Raw genomic sequence first — 24648 nt, 5'->3', positions numbered from 1 at the left:
TGCGAGCTGGGACAAAAACCAGATGCTCAGCATAGAAGAGAAATTAAACATTGTTCATGCTATCAAATGTGGCACGAAGAGGTTGGCGCTGGCATGCGAGAGGGATGAACCGTTGACTACGAAGTGTGTCAGTTGGAATGCAAAGAAGTTGCTTGGCAGTGCTGCTGCAACAGCAAAAATACGACGGCTACGAGGTTCAACTTTTCGACGTTTTGCTTTTTGCCATTGTTGCCTCTGCTATTGCTGAAGTGTCTCCTAATGACAGGGATGAGGACGACATAGAAAGTGAAAGTATGGGCGATTCATGTCCGACAGTGGCAGAAGTTGCGCGTTATGTCAGTTTCATGCGGGTGTTTGTCGAGAAGAGGGTGTGGGCGGAAAAGCTGGCTCGTAACTTAGGTGAGTTTGAAGCCGCTGTTGTCACTGCTAACCCGCCGCGGCATCAAACGGAAATAAGACTTTTGTCATGCTAAGTGAATAAATACTGCATGTTCTCTGCCTTTACATCGCACTCTCTCATAGTTCTGTTTTTGACAGGTAAGTGGGCGATTTCACGCTATTTCGGTTAAGCAGTACTATTGTTTAGTACATACTTTTTCCGGGCTCCGGCTAACTACGGTTTAACGAGGTGTCACGGTACTATACGAGAAAATGTCATTCTGTTACGCAGAAACTCATACAGAAATTCCTTTTAATGTGATAGCATTTTCCAGCTGCCATTTAAGGTCTGTCTTAGTAGGAGCGGTGCGGCCTCCTCGGTTCCTTGCACACCATCAAAAAAAGAATCATAAAGGTCGCCTTCGTGCATAGCTTTCGCTGCCACCGTTTCCTGGTAAACATTACGGTTACATAAGCTGCAGTTGCCGGGAAGCGTGAGAAGCACTCGTGGATCTTTGAGTGCTAGTGCGTTCCACTCTTAAGGGAAGATGCGGGTCTTGAAACGGCAAAAAATTACAAAAAAGTCTATTTTTGGAAAAGTGCATCTTGCTATGTTTATACATTCAAAAATCCCTCCGTGAAATCTAGAAGCTAAATTTAATCAAAAAAAAAATAATGCTTAAACGGGCCAGGGGGATTGCAAAATTAGCAAATTTTGGTCAAAAATGTTCGAACTTTGCGCTGTTGCCATTTGCAAACGTGGTGGCCGGTGGCTGCCATCTTGCGCTTGTTTTGAAGCTGTTTTCTGTGTGCGCATTTTGCGCCAGCTCAAAATGGCGTCGATGAAGTGAAACCGACGCTACCACGTCATTTCTGAAGGATGCGTCCGTGCCGTCGATTGGCCAAAGCGCGCACACCCCTGTGCGCCTCGCTCCTATTGGTCTGGCACTGTTTGGCGCGCGCTCGACCGGTCTCGCGTTTTGCTATGTTTGTTTATCTCTGGTTTCATCGCGCCGTTCTGTGTTGTCTACATTTATTCAGCCGCTTGCTTCGCGACAATGTTTGATAAGGTGTTCATTTCGCTGCCCGGATGGCTGGAGGGGATAGTCGTGTCAAGGCTACTATGCGTCAAGCGGCCACGGAATGCGCGACAGAAGGCGACTAGGCCTGTCGTACTCCCGGAGTTGCCGGTTGCTAGTCTGCCTGGACATTCTACCGGATCAAGTTCCGAGCGGCAAACCGGCACGTCTAGTGTCAACACTTCGTCCGCCTACGCCATGCGTGCTGGTAGAGATCGTGTAGGCACTGTTTCCTTCACGACTGAAGTAGCGAGTGCGCAGCGATCACCGGAAAACATGCCTGGCGTCGCAGTCAGCAATTGTGCAAAAGTTCAAGCTGCTGGGTGTCGACATGAGAAAGGATGTCAACGACAGCGGAACTGAATTTGCAATCGTGGATTTATCCATCGTACAAGAGTTCCTTGGACTCGTGCTGTGTCCAGGGTGCGGCTAGAAAGCGGTGATGCTTTCAAGGACTCGTAATGCAAAAAAAGGTGAGGCGTTCTGACAGAACACAAGAGTAGAGAAGTGGACAACACGATTGCCGACTATCAACTGAAAGGAGCACATGCATCCTTACCAACCAGCTCAGCTTTCTGTCGTTCTAAGCTTTCAAGGACCCCACCAAGGAGTACGGGCTCTCAGCAATGTTCTGACAACGTTCTGTCGTCACAATGCTGCGAGAGCAAAGGGAGATCCTAAACCCAGGCACCACTGAAACTTGCCAGAACGTGTGCCAGAAGCAGTGCTGTCTGTGTATACGCAGCGATCTGAAAAAACGCTGCTCTAGAGATGCCAGCGAGCAAGACACAATTCGAATGAGAACCTTCCCTCGGTGATTTGGAGTGTTCCAAAGGAACAGCATGCATCTCTTTGCCGTGCAAGCTGCTGTTGTGGAAGCTGTCCTAAGCTTAAACACTGGGGACCTGCTTGCGTCCACTGCAGTTCTAGAGCAGCTGCAGATGAATATTCCCGGCACTGCATCTCAGCGAGCAAAGGAGGAAGCCGGCCATCGAAATGCTAACTCCAGCAAGAAGCGTCCTTGAGCGCAAGGAAGCTGTCCAAAAAGCGGCATAAAGATAGAATGCATCCAGATTATGCCCCTGGTGCATTTCCTTGAGATTTTATTGGTATGTTCCCAATAAAGATGTTGCAGAATGTTTTTCCTTGATTTCTCATAACAACAATTCTGACACCTCCAATTTTGGAGGTAAAATAGCTTGTCCTATTTCAGCTATCAGCATAATTTTTTTTTTTTTACCAGAAACAGAAATGTATGCAGTAAGCAATATGCCCCTTTTCAAAGCAGTGCTCTTCTCAAAAAGATCTTGAAATGGGTCACATGTTTGACATGTCAAGATGGCATTTTCTCACAACTTTGGTGAGCTCTAACTCTTGCTCAGATTAGCCTAGAACATTGATTAATACCTTATGACACTCCCTGAACATTCTAGATAGTCTTTATACTCGAACCACTGTGTTAGGGTTTTCTGTTTAGATGCTAATTTTCCTCCAAACAATGGACCCAGCTTATAAAATGCTTTCAGAGTATATTGGAAACTACTTATCCTATGGAAAAATTAATTATATTTTTAGAATCTGCACATTAGAATACACAAAGTGTGAAAAACTCGTTCAGATCTGTCCACAAATAAAAAAAAAGTCTCAAGTGTAGCCTCTCCCCCCTTAAGGGGGGACGCGGGTCTTGAAACGGCAAAAAATCACAAAAAAGTCGATTTTCGGAAAAGTGCATTTTCGCTACGTTTATACATTCAAGAATCCCTCCGCGAAATCTAGAAGCTAAATTTAATCGGAAAATAATAAAAAATCGCGCTTAAAGGGGCCAGGGTGAACGCGAAATCAGCAAAATTTGGTCAAAAAATGTTCAAACTTCGCGCCGTCACCATTTGCGAACGCGGTGGCCGATGGCCGCCATCTTGCGCTTGTTTTGAAGCTGTTTTCTTTGTGCGCATTTTGCACCAATCCAAAATGGCGTCGGTGAAGGGAAACCGACGCTATCGCGTCATTTCTGGAGGATGCGTCCGTGCCGCCGATTGGCCAAAGCGCGCACACCCCCGCGCGCCTCGCTCCTATTGGTCCGGTGCTCGTCGGCGCGCGCTCGACCGCTCTCGCGTCTCGCTACGTTTGTTTATCTCTGGTTTCATCGCGCCGCTGTCTACGTTTGTTCAGCCGCTTGCTTCGCGACGTTTGATAAGATGCACATTTCGCTGCCCGGATGGCTGGAAAAGATTGTCGTCTCAACGCTACTACGCGTCAAGCGGCTGTGCAATGCGCGACGGAAGGCGGCTAGGCCTGTCATACTCGCGGAGTTGCCTGTTGCTGGTCTGCCTGGACATTCTACCGGATCGAGTTCCGAGCTGCAAAGTGGCGCGTCTAGCGTCAACACTTCGTCCGCCCACGCCACGCATGTTGGCACAGATCGTGCAGGCACCGTTTCCTTCACGACTGAAGAAAGTAGCGAGCGCGCAGCGAGCGCCGGAAAACGTCCGGAGCGCCGGACCTTCGAAGTGCTAACTCCAGCAAGAAGCGAGAAGCCTCTTTGAGCGCAAGGAAGCTGGCCAAAAAGCGGCAAAAAGATAGGATGTATCGAGATTATGCCCCTAGTGAATTTCCTTGAGATTTTATTGGTATGTTCTCAATAAAGATGTTGCAGAACGTTTTTTCTTGATTTCTCAAAACAACAATTCCGACAGACTTCCAGTTTTGGAGGTAAAATAGCTTCTGTCCTATTTCAGCTATCAACATAATTTTTTTTTTGCCAGAAAGATAAATGTATGCAGTAAGCAATATGCACCTTTTCAAAGCAGCACTCTTCTCAAAAAGTTTTTGAAATGGGTCACATGCTTGACATGTCAAGATGGCATTTTTTTCTCACAACTTTGATGAGCTCTAACTCTTGCTCAGATTAGCCTAGAACATTGAAAAATACCTTATGGCACTCCCTGAACATCCTAGATAGTATTTATACTCAAATTACTGTGTTAGGGTTTTCTGTTTAGAAGCTAATTTTCCTCCAAACAAAGGACTCAGCGTATACAATGCTTTTGGAGTATATCAGAAACTACTTATCCTATGGCAAAATTAATTATATTTTTAGAATCTGCATATTAAAATACACAATGTGTGAAAATTTCGTTGAGATCTGTCCACAAATAAAAAAGTTGTATTTCAAGTGTAGCCTCCCCCCTTAAAGGTGAAGCCCAAACATCCTCGAAATTTTTGTTTTGACTTTGTGCACATTTTTTTTTTATTTGAATATACTGCAGGCCCTTCACGGCCCGTGCAGGAGTGGTACATAGATGCAATAAAAAATCATAATTACAAGTCAATACACTGAATGCAGTTAATAAAAGAGTTGATGTTATTGCAACACACAATATCGTTAGTTAACTTGTTCCATTGGGAAATGGCCGACGGAAAAAGGGAATGCTTGTGAACATTAACACGACTTGGGGGAAGATAGATTGTTTTGGAGTGATTAAGTCTGGTTGAACGTTTTGGAGGATCTTGCAGGTAATGAGAACGTGCTATTTGGAAATGACCATGGTATAATTGATAGATGAATTTTAGTCGCGAAATTGCTCTTCTCTGCGAGAGGGGTTTTAGGTTAGCCCTTGCTAGCAGACCCGAGACACTGGACTGCCTTTTGTAGTCCGAATATACAAACCTAATTGCTAATTTTTGTATGCGTTCTATTTTATTTATAAGGCATTTTTGATGAGGGCTCCAGATTAGATCAGCGTATTCTAGGCATGGTCTTATTAGTGTTTTGTACGCATTCAGTTTGAGGTGTGGTGGTGCAGCGCGCAGTCATTTTTTTAAAAAGCACAGTTTGCCTATGGCTTTTTGACACATGGTCGAAATATGAGGCTCCCAATTAAGGTTAGGTGTGAGTTTAATGCCTAGGTATTTTACCTGGTTGCTTTTGTTGATTGTTGACCTTCCGATCGAATATGAAAAGTTAAGCGGGGGTTTCTTATTTGTGAAAGACATGTAATGTGTTTTTGATGTGTTCAGTTTCATGCCCCAAGTGTTGCACCAAGAGTGAATTGTTTGAAGTGAATTATGAAGTTCTATCTGGTCTTCTTGGTTGTGTACGACTGTGTACACGACACAGTCATCAGCAAACAGGCGCATCTGAATTGAGTTCATTAACGCAAAACTGGATGTCGTTTATGTACATCAAGAACAAAAGTGGTGCCAAAACTGACCCTTGAGGTACTCCGGAGTAGACATTGAGTGGTTGTGAAAGATTACTATCGATTGAAACGCTCTGTTTACGATTGTTTAAAAAACTGTTGATCCAGGATATTATTTTATTACTAATACTGAAAGCCGATAATTTTGAGATTAAATCCTGGTGCGGAACTACGTCAAACGCTTTAGAAAAGTCTAAGAAAACTGCATCTAATTGGCCATCATTATTAAGTACGTTAGCTATGTCATGAGTTAACTCTGCTAGTTGGGTTATGGTTGACAGGCTTGATCTGAAACCATGTTGTTGTTTATATAGGAGTTCGTTTGTTTCTAGGTGAGTTATTATGGCCTTAAATATTACGTGTTCCATTATTTTTCAGCATGAGCTTGTTAATGACACTGGACGGTAGTTATTTAAATCTAATTTCGAGCCCGATTTATGTATTGGAATTATTGCAGCCTTGCGCCAATCGTCTGGTAGCACTGATGTTTGAAGAGAAAGAGTCAGACAGACAGACAGACAAAGAACTTTAATATAGGGAAAGAGTGAATATTTTAAATAGATACTTTGATGTCCAACTTGCGTACCGACTTAAGAATGAGTTAGAAATTTGATCGGGGCCGGTAGATTTCTTAATATCGAGCTTATGCAATAGAGACAGTATGCCCTCTTCACTTACAGTTAATTCTTCCATTGGTATTTTGACATCGTAAGGTGTTAAAGCAGCATTTGTAGCATGTTTCGTAAAAACTGTTTGAAAGAAGTTATTCATCTCTTTTGCAATGTGTTCAGGATCCTGAATAACATGATCCGAGATTTTGATTTGCGTTATTTTTTCTCGTTCATCTGACAAATATCGCCAGAATTTGTGAGGGTCATGTGCCATAAACGAACGTAATGTGTCGAAGAATCGGGCTTTTGCTTCCGATATCTTTTGTTTGAATGTACCGATAAGATCGTCTGACGTGCACGTGGTTCCCTTTTTCCGCCGTCGTTTTATTCTTCTATTTAGTTGGATAATTTTACGTGTTACCCATGGGTATTCTCGGTTAACGCGTTTCTTTTTATTAGGAATGACGGTGTTTTCGGAGTACCTAACAATATTTCTAAAACGCGTCCAGAGTTCTTGCACATTTGTTAGTTCATTGAATGAATGAAACTGGAATTCTAGGAAACCTAGTACAGCTGGATCATTTGCGCGTGTGTAATCTTTGAAGTATATAGGTTGTGGTTTTTTGTGTTTTCTCATCGTTGAAAAGGGACAGGTTAGAATAAGCGCTTTGTGGTCTGAAATGCCATTCTCGATGGACACGGAAGATCCTTCTAATGTATCACTTATAAGAACTAAGTCAAGTAAAGATGATGATGCTGAAGTGATACGGGTCTTATCAGTCACCATTTGGCTCAGTGAAAATGTAAATGCCAAGTCTAGTAGTGATTCTGAACTTGAGACATCACGGCAGTCATGCGAGCGGTTGTTCCAGTCTATTCCGGGAAGGTTAAAATCCCCGGCAATAATAAGTTTTGATCTAGAATTAGTATGTTTTGAGAGGTAATCATGAATCTGATTGATGAAGTCCGGAGCTGCATGTGGGGGCCGATAAATGCCCCCTATAGTTATGTTCTTGTTACAATATGTTGTTTTGCACCATAAACTTTCATGGTCCGGAATGCCATCAAGTTCTAAGGACTTTATATTATTTTTAATTGCTATCGCGACACCGCCGCCTCTTGATCCTCTGTCCTTACGGAGCAGTTTGTATGAAGGAGGAATGACCTCAGAATCACGTACACCAGGGTTAAGCCACGTTTCTGATATTATTAAAATGTGAGGCCGAATGCTTTCAGGTGCATAGCCAACAGCTATTACTACGTCAAAAACGACCATGGTTTAAACTTCCAGCGATTGCAGCAACAATAGTGTCGTTCTGACTGGGTGCACATTGGCCAAGTGCTTTCAGGACTGTGTAGTCAGCAGCTGTTACCATGTCGATGGCGACTGTGGGTTCAGTCCAGTAATTGTGGCAAACAGTAATTTCGCTTTGACTCAGTGCAATGCCCATATAGTCACAAACATGATGGAAGCTGTCGAGGATTAAAACCAATTCTACCGATGCTCCCACAGTCTACTGTGAAACCTAGTTGATGCTGCATACCTGACGAAAACCTGGCATAACTGCTGACTAAATGGCAGTGCACACCAACTGCCATGTACAAATTTGCATCTTCTGATGTGCACTGCTGCTACCTACGAAGGAATAAATCGATGCTGCAGTAAATGTAGGCAAAAATAGGCACTATGTAGCTTTTCCTTTCTTTTTTCCGATGTCCTAAAAAATTCCCATTCTCTTGCACTAGCATGTGAAGCGTAGATCATACACCGCGATGGCAGTACCAAAGGAGTGCAGTTAAACTTCGATACAGGTAAACCTGCCTCTAACGCACCTCCATACAATGAATTTCTCAATACTCCAAAGTTTTTACATTCCTCGCTGTCACTCCATGTCACTCCACATGTATTTGTGACCTCTATATAACAAAGTGGTGGCAGGAGGTGCCCTGGAAATAACGAATTCCCCCCGCCGACCACCTAGTGATTTTACCCCAAATTTTGTTATGTTTGCACGAGCAGCAGCGCGTGTAGTAGCGCCGGCGACAACGAGGCTTCCGCAGAGTAGAGCTGGCGCAGAGAGTAGGGAGCGCTGACACTTGTGCGCGCATGTCTGCGCACGCATTAAGCCACCTCCTGTGTCCCTGGAGGCCCAGCGTCCCCCATTGTGATTCAACAACCCAGAGAGCCCCCTGCCTTCCGTGGAGCTTCGTTGGAGGGCCCGGAAACTTAGCTCAATACCTTCTAAAGGACCTCAACCTTCAACAACTGGACCTCTGAGGGTAAGCTAAATCATGTGTACTTCTCCTTGGAAGGTACCGTGAGGACTTGGTTCAGGAGCCGGGAGTCCACCCTTATAATGTGGAACCCGTTCTGCAGTAACCTGCTGAGGACCTTCATGAGCGTTGTCCAAGAAGAAAGGGCCCAAGTTCTGCTGGAAACCTGAGGGCAACTACCTAATGAGACCATCGCCACCTTCATGGAAGAGATGACCCGTCTTTTCTGGCACGGCGCCCTGGAAATCTCTGAAGAGAAAAAAGTCTGCTTCTTGATGCGAGGTGTAAAACAAGGACTTCTTGCCGGACTGGTCCGCAATCCACCGAAGACCGTGGCTGAGTTCTTGACAGAGTCAACTGTGATTCAGAAAACTCTGGAAATGTGCATTAGGCAATATAACTGCCAAGTGCTCACGCTGCACTGTGCAATCCAAGCACTGGACCCCGGTAACCTCCAGGAGACCATCAGGGCCTTTGTGGGCAAATAGCTGCACAAGACGTACCTTCGTCGCAACCTCAGGTGTCCTCGGTCACTGACATGGTCAAGAACGGACTTCGACGGTCACTGGGAGCTTCTGAGGTGCAGCCCGAATCGCCGCCTCCCATGCTGGCAGCGATGACCTACACCGCCGTCGCCCCTACCAGAGCCTTGTAATGACGCAATGCCGTCGTCCGCCACCACCAGCTCGCCCGTCTGTCACCATGCGCCACTACCTAAGGAATACAGATGTATGGCGTGCCCCCGACCACCGCCCGCTGTGCTATCACTGTGGAGAAGCGGGCCACGTCTACTGCCAATGCCCATACCATGACTTGGAACTGCGAGGGTTCGCCGTCAACGTGCCGTACTCGCAGCAAGGTGAACGGCCTGGTGATATCTCTGACTGCCTAGCCACCAGTCAGGGGAGCCCACGACGACGGCCCCGTTCACCCTCACCCGGCCACTACCTGTCCCCATAATGCCGACCATACACTGGCCCAGCTTGGGGCTGCTCTGCAAGCCCATATCTGGAAAACTAAAAGCAGCAACTGATGGAGGTGCGGTTGCCTTCTGTAGAACTGACAAAGATCCGCCATTGACTAAGAAGGCAAAACGCCTGTCTTGACGACATATCAACGAGATGTCGCCATCCCGACGAAGTCTGGAAGCAAAGAATACGCCACGAAAGATGACCTGACGACACCATGTACCAGCCACAAGTCAACGCAACGCAGCTGTGATCCGACTCCAAGGCCTAACTGCAATGCAAGGCAAAGAACCTCCGACCTCGACATGTGTCTCGACGGCCACGCAGTCACCGCCTTAGTGGACACAGGAGCCGACTACTCAATCATGAGTGCACCTATCGCTGCCCATTTGAAGAAAGTTAAGACTGCATTGGAAGGCCGTCAAATTTGGACCACTGGAAGACACCTCATAATGCCGTCTAGAATTTCCACGGCAAGAATTACCATTCATGACGTTACTTACCCTGCCACCTTTGTTATCCTCCAACAGTGTTCACAAGACATAATTCTTGGCATGGACTTCCTGAACCAACATGGCGCAATCATCGACATCAAGTGGAAGTCGATAACGCTGTCGGAAGATCAAGCGATACCACCGGAGAGCTCTCGTTGTCACCACACCTCGAGTGTGCTCGAAGATCAAGGGAGCATCCCGCCTCGCTCCAGCATTGTTATTTCCGTCAGCACCAAAACACCCGCTGACATAGAAGGCGTCGTCGAGGGCGAACAACGTCAACTGCTTGACCGTGCAATTGGCAGCGCAGGAGCGGTCGCTTGACTCCAAAGAGGGAAAGCGAAAGTGATGCTGACAAACTTCAGCCATGAGTTCAAGCACATCAACAAGGGCACGCCGATTGCACACGTCGAAGGAATCGCAGAAACCAGCAGTGCGTTTGTCCTCTCAGATTCTGCCGCCTCTATCCCGACGATCATAGTTCCCGTATCAGACTTTGACGCAGATCCAAGTCTCCCCGTGAGCAAGCAGCAACAGCTCAAAAATAATCTCTGACAATACAAAGACTGTTTTTCGACGTCATCGGGGATTCGACGAACACCAGTGTGGGGATGTGCGACTCTCATGCGTCTCCTGATATCTTGTTTTGCTGCATAGCTACTGCAGCGCGGCTTCGCCGCGTGGCCTGGTGCCCGCGGCGGTCGGAGTGGTACAAGCGCAGTGTGAGAGATGGCGCGAGGGTTGCGCTGCTGCGGGGTTACTTGGGTGCGGGAGAGATAAGGCGCGCCCTCTTTGGTTCAGTACAGCAAGCAGTGCGGACGTGCCGTGCTGTGCGTGCACCGATCCATGCTTCTGCGAGACCGTCTCGCATGGCCGCCTTTGAACGCGCCACCATTCATGTGACCATACAGGCGAACGACCAGGCGTTGGGATCCAGTATGGGGCGAACATATTCGCTCGCTATCCGGTCGTAGTGAGTCGGACTACTAGATTTGTCGCGTACCCCATCGGTACGTTTTGTGGATAGCAACTCGGCTAGCAGGCATTGATCTATGAAAGGTGCAATAAATGCCCTTGTGGTTGTTTGCACTACTGTGTTGTCGTCCCTTTGTCCCAAGAGTACGGGAGGAGAACCCCACACCAGTTACAAACCATCGCATAATAATAGAAGAGTGCGCTCAACCACTCCGCCAGAACGTATACTTAGCTTATTGTAAGCATATTTTTGTTTTTAATTATCTGCTACATTAACTTCATGTTCTTTCATATACCGTATAATGCGGAATATAGGTCGAGGCGGAATATAGGTCGACCCCCTTACATTGAAGCAAAGAAGTCAACATAAAAATTATAAGGCACAACACTTCGTTTTATTTAGCGGTGCCGCCAGACTCGTCACCTGCTCATTCATTTGAGCTGTCTGAACTCTCGCCCGAAGACGACTGCTTTTTTTTTTTTGGCTGCATCCCACAACGTGTCATCCTCGGTGCCGTCCAAGGAGTTGCTAATGCAACACTTCTTGAATGCCTGCACCACCATATCGTCGGGCAGCGAGCGCCAGGCCTGCGACACCCATGTGGCCACAGTGGCGAGAGGCGGCCTGCGCAGCCGGACGGTTGGGGTCGTCGGGTTGTCGCCGGCCATCCACTGATTATATTGTTCACGGACACGGTCTTTAAAGAGCTTGTTGAGCACGACGTCCAGTGGCTGAAGTGTTGACGTCATGCCTCCCGGAATGACGGCGAGTTCCGTCCTCCCGTCGTGGAGTGCCTGCTTCACACCTGCGGTCAAGTGCCCGCGAAAGGCATCCAAGACGAGCATGCTTGGACACCGCAGAAGTGCGCCGGGTCACCGATTGCAGACGGTCTTAATCCAATCGAGCGTGAGGGCCTCGTGCATATAGCTCTTTTCATTCACGCGAACAACAACATCCCGCGGGGAAGCCTCTTTCAGCAGCTTTCTGCCGTCTGCAGTACACGCGAGCATCACCGTGAAGCGCGAATGCTCTTTCCCCGTAGAAAGAAGCTTGACTTCTTTTGCGCCGTGTTCACACACTGCGGTGGGCGACGGCATGTCGAATCACACTGGCATTTCATCAGCGTTGCCGATCTGTCCTAACATGTAGCCATGCTGCTGTCGGTGACGGATAACATAGAGCTGGAATTCGACCAGCTTGTCCTCGTATGCCTCTGGCAGCTTCTGGCAGATTGATGTGCGCCGTCGAAGTGCGAATTCCTTGCGTCGCATGAAGCGACGAACCCAATAAATGAAGCCCTTGAATTGTTACTTGGGCAGTCCAGATTCTTGGGCTATCTCAATAGCTTTGAGGCGGATGAGTTCTGCTTTCACTGGCAAAGATCTGGCACGATACTCACCGACGAAATCCGCCACCTTGTCTTCGAGCTTCGGGTGCACCGCGTGGCGCCCGCGAAAGGACGTCTTCCGTGCGTTACAGGCAAGCAGCTTGACTTTCTGCGTTCGCCAGTACCGGACACTTTCTTCCGAGACGCCAAATTGCCGCTAGGCAGACATGTTCCCATGCATTTCAGCATATTCGATTACTTTCTTTTTAAATGCCGCGGGGAACTGACGTCGAGTACTCGTACTCATTTTGCAGGTTGTTGGGAAATTAGCAACGCCAGGAACGATCGCTACTCAAAAAGGGAAGATGGCGTTGGTCCAAATGCGCAGGCCTCGTTAACCTTGGGCCGCGTCGGTTACCATGGAGGCGATAACGATGCGGATGCCGAAAGGTCTGCGCTCCTACATGTTGCCAGACGACTATTCATGTTGTGCTAAGGGCCGGTATATAAGTCGAGGGGTGAACTTCTAGTAATATTTTTTGGAAAAAACCTCGACCTATATTCCACACTATACGGTATGTCATTCCTACATTTGCTTAATGTGTCAATTACTAAATCTTTATTTATCGATGCGCAATATCTATTTCATGCGCTTGTGTTTGACTTGAACTTCAATTATTGTAAGCACCTTTCCTGTACAGTGAAACCTCGTTGAACTGTAGTTGGCCGGAGCTCGGAAAAAGTATGTACTAAATGATAGTACTGCGTAACTGAAATAGCATGAGATCGCTCGCTTACTGTATTTACACGATTGTAAGTTGACCCCTTTTTTTAAATTTGAAAGTTTGAAGTTGGGGGGGTCGACTTACAATCGAAACCAAAACATGGCGCCACCAAACATGCGAGACCAACGGGAGCTACAACGTAGTTACGATTTTATGTTTGCTCTATGGCCCTACCCATGTCTTTTCGCTATCTTGCGTGTTTGTTCACTTTTTGGAAGGGTTTTTCAACATTTTTGAGAGTTTTACAGTGCACGCAACACTCAAGGCGGGGGGGGGGGGGGGTGGCGATAGTTGATGGAAGCGGCGCTGTTCCTATTTGTGGTGGCACCCTCAGAATGGCGGTGCTTGCGGGGAGCATCGGTAGTTGATGGAAGAGCAGGCATCGCTCGCCGGTTTCTCTTAGCCTGTTGCGCTTAGCTTTCTTGACGAAAGGCATTGGTTTGACGCGTTCCACTTGACTGCCGGCTACGTGTTACTTCTATGCTTCCCCAGTCGTCATTAGTGCTCCAGGCCCACTAATCGTTCGGCACTCGTTCACAGCAGCGTTCAAGAGGGCTGCCAACCTTTACACCGAAGAAACAAATCATTGCGCAGCGGGCCGCAATTTCTGTTTCTGAACGGGTGGTGCGAGAGTGGCGACTGCAGTGAAGTGAAATTTTCACCTGTGACGGCAAGTGAGGAATTTCCCACATGCCAAAGTCTGGACGCTTTTTGGAGCTGTAGGCCAAGCTTGCGAAGTACGTCGCTGAAATGCGTGATCGGTCCCTGTCAGTGAAGTGCGACATGGCCATGTAACAAGCCAGGACCTTCGCCTTTTAAGGCCCTGCTCCGCCGTGAGTACGAGTGGCTGGTGGCAGAATACCGCGAAATTACGCCAACCGGACCTGTAAAAAGAGCCTCCCTGACGGCTGCGTGTGGTTGGGAGTATTCGGCGTGGGCTGCTGTTCCACAAGATCTCGTGGTGCGGTCGTTTGTCAAATGTGAAATTTCGCTGGACCACGACGTGCTGTGGGAGCGGAGCAACGATGACGATGGCAGTACTAGTGAAGACGATTAGTCCAGTCACCATGTCATTGACTAATAAATTTTCGTTATCAAATGCGCCCTAGGGTATGCTCATTTTTTTTTCCTGTCACGCGATATGGGGGGGTCGACTTATATTCGAGTCGAATTACAATCATGTAAATACGGTACCTGTAAAAATGGAACTCGGAGAGAGTGCGATGAAAGGGGGTAAAACATGCAATATTTATTTACTTCATGTGACAAACGTGTTATTTTCGTTTGATGCCATGACGACAGCGGCCTCAAACTTGCTGAAGCTGTGAGCCAGGTTTTCAGCCAACCCCCTCTTCTCGGCAAACACTTGCATGGCGGATTCCACATTGGCGTTGCATATTCTCTTTCATATTCTCATATTCTCATTTCTCTTGCATATTCTCATATTCACACTATCAATCAGGTGATAGAGAAATGTGCGGAATACAACCAACCGTTATATATAGCTTTCATTGATTACGAGAAAGCATTTGATTCTGTTGAAACCTCAGCAGTCATGGAGGCATTACGGAATCAGGGTGCAGACGAGCCACATGTAAAAATACTGAAAAATATCTATAGCGGCTCCACAGCCACCGTAGTCCTCCATAAAGAAAGCAACAAAATCCCAATAAAGAAAGGCGTCAGGCAGGGAGATACGATCTCTCCAATGCTATTCACAGCGTGTTTACAGGAGGTATTCAGAGACCTGGATTGGGAAGAAATGGGGATAAAAGTTAATGGAGAATACCTTAGTAACTTGCGATTCGCTGATGATATTGCCTTGCTTAGTAACTCAGGGAACCAACTGCAATGCATGCTCACTGACCTGGAGAGGCAAAGCAGAAGAGTGGGTCTAAAAATTAATCTGCAGAAAACTAAAGTAATGTTTAACAGTCTCGGAAGAGAACAGCAGTTTACAATAGGCAGCGTGGCACTGGAAGTCGTAAGGGAATACATCTACTTAGGGCAGGTAGTGACTGCGGATCCGGATCATGAGACAGAAATAATTAGAAGAATAAGAATGGGCTGGGGTGCGTTTGGCAGGCATTCTCAGATCATGAACAGCAGGTTGCCATTATCCCTCAAAAGAAAAGTGTATAATAGCTGTGTCTTACCAGTACTCACCTACGGGGCAGAAACCTGGAGGCTTACGAAAAGGGTTCTACTCAAATTGAGGACTACGCAACGAGCTATGGAAAGAAGAATGATAGGTGTAACGTTAAGGGATAAGAAAAGGGCAGATTGGGTGAGGGAACAAACGCGAGTTAATGACATCTTAGTTGAAATCAAGAAAAAGAAATGGGCATGGGCAGGACATGTAATGAGGAGGGAAGATAACCGATGGTCATTAAGGGTTACGGACTGGATCCCAAGGGAAGGGAAGCGTAGCAGGGGACGGCAGAAAGTTAGGTGGGCGGATGAGATTAAGAAATTTGCAGGGACGGCATGGCCACAATTAGTACATGACCGGGGTTGTTGGAGAAATATGGGAGAAGAAGCCTTTGCCCTGCAGTGGGCGTAACCAGGCTGATGATTCTCTTTGCACAGGCACGGTAGCGTTGCAGAAGTCGTGGGGCACCTTTTCATTGCGGGGTGCTGTTCTCGTCACAACGATTGCATTCATGAGGCTGACGTAACGCGCAGCTTCTGCCACTGTAGGGCCTGAATCGCCCGTGCTGTCACTTTCTGGCTTGTCCTTATCACTGTCGCTAGGTGACACTTTGGCAACAATAGAGGCATCGATGGTGAAAAATCAGACCCCGTAGCCGACATCTCTTTGCAGTTGCAGCAGTGCTGCCGAGCAACTTCTTCGCATTCCAAATGCCACACACTGTATTCAGCTGTAGGCCCCTGTCGCATGCCAGTGCCGACTTTTCGCGTCACGTTTGATAGCACGAACAATGTCTAATCTTTCTTCTATGCTAAGCACTCAGCGTCTTTTTTATCCAAGTTTTGGCATGACGCGAATTCTCGCTTGCACGACGCCACAACGCTCTCTGGCACGGCGTCGAAATGATGTGTATGTTGCTGTGGCTTCATGTGCAAATGCACAGGGTGCATGGAGCTTGTTGTTGTGCTGATCTCTGAGGCTTGTTGTTCTGCTGCCCCACACGATGGAACGACCCACCGCTGTGTTTGCGCCATAGAGTTTCCATTGTAATGGGGTGTATTGAACAGTTCAAATGGTAGCGTCTGTTTGTAACCGAGAAGGCAGGTGGTGCAGAGCAAGAATAGCTGGTTGCACGAACGGCTCACACTCGTGCTAAGCACTGGCGTTCCGGCTGGCCCACTGGTTGTACTGCAGGCATGGAACAGACGATCTGGCTGGCCTTGTCCTTGTGCTCTTCTTCTTCATTACAATTACCCCCGGTGCAAAAGCGGAGCCATCCTGGCGACATACGACGTGGAGACGAGCGGGTCATAGAATTGTTTCAGGGAGTGAATATGAATAACATCCCGACCACAGCGGCGCTTGTCGAATGTCGGTGTAAGCGGCTCTATGGCATAGTTGACCGGAGAGGTGCGTTCGACGATGCGGTGTGGTCCGTCATACTGCTACTGCGAGAGAAGTTTTGTTGAAAGTCCAGACGTGGTAGAAGGCATGGACAACAAGACAAGTGTGCCGAGAGCGAAGTTCGGATTTGTAGTGTCGCCATCATGATTGGCTTTTTGTCGTTGTTGGTCGGCGGGGGTGAACTTTCAAGCTAATTGACGGCATTCCTCGCCGTATGGGGCGACGGCTGAAACGGGAGCACACTTTGGCATGTCTGGAGTATAAGGCAAAACCGTATCGATGGTATGGGAAGGATCACGACCGTAAAGAAGAAAGTATGGAGAATTCCAGTAGTACTTTGTGTAGCCATATTATATGTGTGCGTGACAAATGGGAGGATGATGTCCCAGTTTGTAAGCTCCGATGAAACGTACATGGCGAGCATATCACTAAGGGTGCAATTGAAACGCTCCGTAAGCCTGTTAGTTTGAGAACGGTATGTCATGGTGGTCCGGTGAACTATGTGGCATTGAGCAAGCAGAGCTTGAACCACCTGCGACAGAAACACATGGCCTCTATCACTCAGCAGCTCCCGAGGTAGGCCATGGCGTAGAATGAAAAGATGGAGCAGAAAGGATGCAATGTCACTGGCGGTCGCTGCAGGTAGGGCAGCAGTTTCAGCATAGCATGTAAGGTGGTCAACTGCAACAATAATCCATCGGTTGCCAGCGGGTGTTAGTGGTAAAGGCCCGTACAGGTCAGTTCCCACACGGTCAAAGGCACGAGCAGGGCACAGAAGCAGCTGTAATAAACCGTGGGCTGGATGAGGCGGAGATTTGCGGCGTTGGCATTGCGGGCACGAGCGGACAAACTTTTGGACAAAAGTAAACATTCCTCGCCAGTAGTAACGTTGCCGCAGGCACTCATATGTCTTCAAAACGCCTGCGTGTGCACATTGTGGGTCAGTATGGTAAGACGTGCACATGTCAGAACACAAAGTCTTAGGGATAACCAGCAGCCACTTGCGGCCATCGGGCTGGTAGTTTCAAAAATACAAGAGGTTATCCGGGACAGCGAAATGGGCAGCCTGGGGATGCAGGGAGCGAGAGATGGGAGATGCAGGTGAGCCAGAAAGGAGATCCAAAAGAGAGGCCATCCAAGGATCCTTGCGCTGATCTGATGCGAAGGTGTCGATGTCGACTGAGGATACCGCCTCAATGGTGGAGAGGGAGGCCATGTCGGCTGGCAGCGGAGAGCGTGACAGAGCGTCAGCGTCAGTGTGCTTGCGACCTGAGTGGTAGATGATGCGTATGTCGTATTCTTGAATGCACAGAGCCCAACGGGCTCGGCTGGTGGTCTGTTCGACTGCTGGCTGAAATAAGTGTCGTGGAAAGGTTGCACGTCGGCAAACCCATCAGAGTGCGGCAGCAGCAGAGTCGTGCAACATGGCCGGGAATACCGCAGGCATAACATATGGGCCTGTTGTCTTGCGTGTACCAAGGATTAGCAAAGGCAGGAACAGGTTCAGGGTGTCTACCAACTGGGAAAACCGGGAATTCTCAGGGATTTTCAATAGTCTGGAAAAACTCGGGGGAAAACTCAGGGAATTTGTGCTTCTACTAGGGAAAATTAGCTATAATTTTATTGAAAGGGAAAGAAAGTCGCGGTAAAGCCGGCTCGAGTAGGAAGAGTTGCCAGTGTTTAGTCAACGACCGACTTTCCGGACGCCCGACAATTCGGACGGTTTCGCAGCACCACCACGTACGTACCCCATAGAGCCTATGTATAATAACGGCTGAAATTTTTGATGCAAGAACCCTTCGCCATCCGATTTTCCGGACTTTTTTGCCATCATGGCTGGTCCAAAATGGCATTACTAAAACCACCACCACCACTGCCATTCTGATTACCTCGTTGCCCCTCGAACCGGCGCTCGCACGCAGATCCGCTGGCAGCCGTGGCCACCACCGCAGCAACGCTAGGCCTAGCTGCTTCTGCGTTCGCTATTAAGCTTCTTGCCGTTCTTTGCCATGTTTTTCATTGAAAGAATTTGCCGCTGTCAGCACTGGCACTGACTCCGCCTTTGTGGTCCTCACAATTGGCTTTGAAGCTCGGAAAGCACGACGCGTTGCATAATGCTGAAAGTCAGCTTCGCCTCACTACAGCAATATAATGCTATGAAGCGTGCGCAAATTATTGCGGTGAAGCTCAACAAGCGTGGGAAGAGGCAATTGTCACGGGACACAGTATGTATTCCTTAATTAAACGCGCCTGCACCTGCTGCCTCCTGTCACAAGATGAGCACCGATCTGCCTAATAAGTGTACTGGCAGGCCTTTCAGAGCTTTTTCTGATGTGCTGCGGCAGTAAAAGACATGCAGTGGCATACCAACTATTTCTAGTGTGTGTGCGGGGGGGGGGAGGGGGGTGTGGCAAACCACTGACAGTCTGACCTTTCGCTCAGTGTGTGTGTGTGTGTGTGTGTGTGTGTGTGTGTATCATCATCATCATCATCATTATCAGCCTATTCATGTCCACTGCAGGACGAAGGCCTCTCTCTGCGATCTCCAATCACCCCTGTCCTGCGCCAACCGATTCCAAATAGCACACGCAAATTTCCTAATTTCGTCACTCCATCTAGTCTTCTGCCGTTCTCTACTGCGCTTTCCTTCTCTTGGTACGATAGCAGTAGCTACGGTAGCAGTAGCGTGATAATTTCAGCTCAGTAGCTAATCAGGCTCATCAGAATCGGGCCTGAATAATCTCAGTAGCTACAATAGCAGTAGCATGATAATTTCGAACACTTGTTCACAATTTTTTGATGCTGTATTTGATCAACATGCATTTACCATCGCACATAAACTTGGGCATTGTTCCCCTTATCTTCGCACAATTTTATCTCAGTTACTGTAATTGTGCAAGTGCAGCAGTCTGTCTTACACCGCTCGTAAAACAGACCAATAAGGCTATGGACCACTTGTATACCTATTCTGCTTGAAAATGTGCATTTAACCCACCCATTTGCAGCATTGCTGACACGTTATGCATACCATGCCCCTAATTTCCCCTAGAAATAAACAAGATGCCTTGTTTAGCTCACCGAGAACACTGGAGAAACAAACTGCGAATCTCGTAATATCCCCTTCAGTCACAGCATGACATTTGGCAATGCAACTTATTTTTGCCATTACTGTGTAGTGGTTACAAGGAATAGACAGTGAACATTAGGCTTTGAGTAAAGTGCACATTCTTCTCTCTTAAGGTACAGCCATTCCACTTCTCAGTGAAATATATCGCTTCAAACGATCGCTTTCACGAAGGTACTGCTTTCTTTGACGTTCCTTCAAAGAGGGCCTTCGCGAAAGCAAAGTGGGGGGTTTCGGTAGTCATCGCAAAATATTATTTCTTCCCTTGTTGTAATGCTTGGGCCCAATAATTAACCTTTGCAAGTAACATGAGTGTGTAATTCAATATATTTATTGAAGAAACGTAGCACAGCTCACTGTACAATTAATGAATATTAGTTGCTATGTATTTACAATTGGTCACTATAAAATTCAGAAGCATTCTCCCGCCTTGACTTGCCTTTTATATAGAGTCTCCAGCACCTTGGGATAAAATTGATAGAAATAGCTCATCTTGGAAAATGTTTGCTTCTGTACACATTTCATTTTTATTCGTATTTGAGAATGTCTCACTATTAGTTTTACGCATTTTTTCCAATATATCTTTTTTTCGCTGTGCATTTTACTAACTCCTCCATTCGGTTTTCTTTTTGAATAAAATAAACACTACCCCTTACTATTCAAGCTGGATTAAGTTGTTTTTCTTTATTTTTTAGCATGCTTACTAGAGACACCATCGGGCGACATGGTGTCCGCCCGTCTCTTGACATAAAACAAAGTTCTGTGTCGCTCAGCGAATTTGCAAAGGCACTCGAGGAAAACCTGGAAAACTCGGGGAATTTGGAAATGACAACTTGGTAGACACCCTGAGGTTGATGAACGGTATGATGAACGGGTGGTAGCGGCTGTGCATGTAGCGCAACGAGTGGTTGACGAGGAGGCTGCGACGGATGCACAATTGGCGCAGCGACAGGGTACTGCTGATGCTGCATTGGTAGAACCTCAGCAACTAACCCGCCAGAGCCTAGGGGCGAGCTGTGTAGGAGGCTGTTGCGGCAGCAGCTGCCGTTGTAGTAGCTTAGCGAAGGGTAGTAGAGAAAGCTGATGTGCAACTTCCTCCCGCACGAAAGCTTGGAATTGTGTGAGCAGGGGGAGCGATCAGAAAAGACTGTCATGGTAGAGAGGGCCTCGTCAGCCACTGAGGGACGCCTGGTCAAATGTCATCGCTGATGACATTTGGAAAATGTCATTGGCGATGCCCTTCAAAATATGCTTCAATTTGTCATTTTAGGGCATAGGAGCATCCACACGTTAGCATAGGTCTAGAACCTATTCGATATAACAGGTGAATGTTTCACCGGGTTGTTGCGCTTGCTCTCGTAACCGCTGCTCTGCGTGCAACTTATGGACGGCGGGGCGATCGAAAACTTCAGTGAAACTGGTCTTGAATGCAGACCAGGACTGAAAGTTGGCTTCGTGATTTTTAAACCACAGGTGAGCCACTCCCGCAAGGTAGAAGATGACGGCATTTAACTTGGCGGTATCGTCCCATCGATTGTGCAAGCTCACCCGTTCATAGGTAGACAACTAGTCATCGACGTCCTGCTCATTTGTACCGCTGAAAATCGCTGGATGGCATTGCGGGACAGTGCCAGAGCAGGCAATGGAGGGTGGCAGCGACGTCGGCTGCGGAGCGTCGGGCATGAAGGGAGGCAGAGTTCGAGACCGGAGTTCAAGGTGTAGGTGTTTTTGAATACACTGCACCTCCACCAATTGTAAAGGGGTGTATTGAACAGTTCAGATGGTAGCGTCTGTTTGTAACCGAGAAGGCAGGTGACGCAGAGCAAGAACAGGTGGTTGCTCGAATGGCTCACACTCGTGCTAAGCACTGGCGATCCGGCTGGCCCACTGGTTGCACAGCAGGCATGGAACAGACAATCTGGCTGGCCTTGTCCTTGTGCTCTTCTTCATTACACCTACAATAATTACTAGAGGGAACTCTGGCATTGCAGTCATTGTACCACCATGGGAATGATGGGAAGTGATAATAATAATAATAATTTATTTCTGCCTCAAAAATACAGACAGGGGACATGCAGGAAAAGCTGTCATAAACAGCTTGACTCGGCCGCAGTCCCGAAATACAACGAAGCAGGGACAGGCAATCTCATTGCAGACATGATGGCTTCATGTTAAAAAATTTTTTTTTAAAGATAAGCAATTAGCAAAACATAAAAAGACTACAAAATCTTATCTGCACTTATATGTGCAGAAACCAAGTTACTTCATCACAAGCGTGATTGCACTTAAGATAATTGTGGAATAACATTCATCAAATAACAGCACAAATGACAAAGAATAATGGACACAATAAGAATAGAACAAAGAAATCATCCTATATTAAGCATTAACTATACCTAAAGATTACTCAGTGGTACATTCTTTTGCATATGAATTGCATATGGCACGTATATCTCGTTGGGTACAGGTAAACAAGTTGATGTTAGCAGATTCGTACGCATTGAGAAGGGAAGAAAGTGTGTGTTGAAGGCACTCTTTCCCGGTATTGATGCGTGCCGTTGGCACCAACCAGTTTTCGGGGTGTCTGAAAGAGTAACTCTTTTTATTTTCTTGCAAGTTTGCTAGATGCCGAATGTTGCTTATATTATTTCTTGTTTCTATTTTGAAATGAACGCTGAGCCTATACTAATACAAATTAAAGATTTTGATTATACCAGTTTCAAGAAAGAAGCATTTGGTGGTGGTTCCATAATTTGCATTAAAGACATTGCGAATAAATTTTTTTGCAATATTTAAATTTTCTGTAGACAGGGCGGTGTTGCAGTGCCCCATACCAGCTTGCAATACTTAATGTGAGAATAAAATAATGAGTTGTAAAGAAGCAGTTTAATTGGCTTAGGAAGAATGTATCTAATGCAGCCAATTGCGACAGTTATTCTAGCTAATTGCTTGACAACTTGGTCCACATGTGCTGTCCATGACATAGTTGAAGAAAATACTACACCGAGACATTTAAAATGATGAACTATTTCTATTTGTTTGGAGCTAAATAGGATACTTTTGTGTGGAGGAACCGGTTTATTTTTTGGCCTGAAGATTACTGCGCTTTTGTCTTGCTCTCATTAACACGTATATGAGTAGATTGGGACCATTTTTCCAGCGATATCATCGTCATGTTGCACGATTGTATCAGTTCGTGAATGTCATTTCTGGAGAAAAAAATGCTTGTATCATCTGTATATATTATGAATCTGGCATTTGAGTTAATGTTTGCAATGTTATTAAGGTAAATGTTGAAAAGTGGTGGTCCTAATATACTGCCCTGTAGGACACCAGAATAAACAGGTTTTACTTCTGAGTATGCATTATGTATGTTTACCGTTTGTTGCCCTTTAGACAAGTAATATTTTATTAGTTTTGCAGCCTGTCCTCGGATTCCGCAGTACCATAGTTTCTCTAGAAGTAATTCATGGTTTACAAGATCAAACGCTTTTGAGAAGTCAACAAACATTCCAATCACGAAAGATCTGTTTTCAAATTGTGACAGAATATACTCTTTTTGTTCTAAAAGCGCCAGTTCAGTCTATTTGTTTTTTCATAATCCGAATTGACATGGTGTTAGCAAATTGTATTTATCTATAAATTTAGTAAATCTAGAGTGCAAAATTTTCTCTAGTGCTTTGGAGAAAACAGGTAGTACGGACAGGTCTATAATTTCCGAAATAATTTCTATCTCTTTTTTAAAATAAAACAGTTACTTTTGCAATCTGCATTTGTTCTGGAAATACCAATGTAGCTAAACAAAAATAAAAATATGCTTGGCGCTATGATATCTGCAGCCAATTTTACAGGCTTTATCTGAATGTTGTTAATATCTTGGCATCTGCTGTTTTTTAGGCTGAGTATAACAGTTAGTATTTCATCCGTTGTCACAGGATCTAAAAATATTGTATTCTCATTATGAAAGTTTATGTACTCATATATTTCCTACAAAGACCCATTAGTTTTTCTTTTTGTAAAAGAATCATTGAAGGCGTTTGCGAGTTCAGTGTTCCCGTTAGCTCTTTACCACCAATATTTAAATTGCGCACATGGTTTTGTGACTGATTACGATGTAGCAATGAGTTTAGACGCGTCCAAATCGCATCATGGCGACCCTTCTTCAAGTCTAGATATGTGGAGTAATATTCCGTTCGAGCTGATCGCAGTTTCTTTGTTAAGCTATTTTGAAACTGTTTAAATAAATGCCGATCTGCCGCACGTGTCATTATAAACCGTCTGTATAGCTTATTTTTATACTTAATTTCATTTCGCAACTCAGGGGTGATCCACGGTTTGTGAGTTTTTTGAGATTGTTTACATGTTTTAGAGGGACAGTAGGAGTGGTATAGCTGTTTAAAGAGATCAATAAACTTATTATAGGCTTCATTGGCATTCTTAAGGCAAGCAATGTGCTTCAAATCAACTTGTTTAACAGCATCACGAAAATCATCAAGAGTAACATTGGTTATACGTTGGTATGTAATACCTTTTGGCTGTTTTAGTGTTTGGGTTACCATCTCCATGCACAAGAACACTGGTAGATGGTTGCTTATAGGGCATGATAAGGCACCAGTCTTGATTTTAGGATGGGAGAAATTAGTAATGAACAAATCTAAAGTAGACTGACTTTCAACTGTTATTCTAGTAGGTATTTCGAGCACATAAAAAAACAATTTGAAGCCAATAACATCTTGAATTCTCTAGTACAATGATTATCACTGCTCACATTAATGTTGAAATCACCTCCAGCAGTACTAAGCGTGTAACCACCGTCCGCTACTACCACAAAAAATCGTCACAGAATTTAACAAAAGAAGCTGCATTTCCGCTTGGTG

General features: G+C 46.2%; 1 protein-coding gene and 1 long non-coding RNA gene across 3 annotated transcripts in view; one reads left to right on the top strand and one right to left on the bottom strand.

Annotated features, from left to right (window-relative positions):
* The window catches only part of Nup154 (nuclear pore complex protein Nup154), a 265616-nt gene that overhangs the window by 95377 nt on the left and 145591 nt on the right, over positions 1–24648 (top strand). The window lies entirely within an intron of this gene.
* LOC139048624 (uncharacterized) overlaps positions 4382–24648 on the bottom strand; it is a 106617-nt gene continuing 86350 nt past the window's right edge. The window contains exon 2 of the long non-coding RNA XR_011507832.1: positions 4382–4643. This is a non-coding gene — a long non-coding RNA (uncharacterized lncRNA). The remainder of the gene's footprint in view (positions 4644–24648) is intronic.

This window comes from Dermacentor albipictus, chromosome 8, assembly GCF_038994185.2.
Source record: "Dermacentor albipictus isolate Rhodes 1998 colony chromosome 8, USDA_Dalb.pri_finalv2, whole genome shotgun sequence".
In the NCBI taxonomy this organism is placed as follows: Eukaryota; Metazoa; Arthropoda; class Arachnida; order Ixodida; family Ixodidae; genus Dermacentor; species Dermacentor albipictus.
Note: the sequence above shows the minus strand (reverse complement) of the source record. Positions and strands in the feature narration are given on the sequence as shown.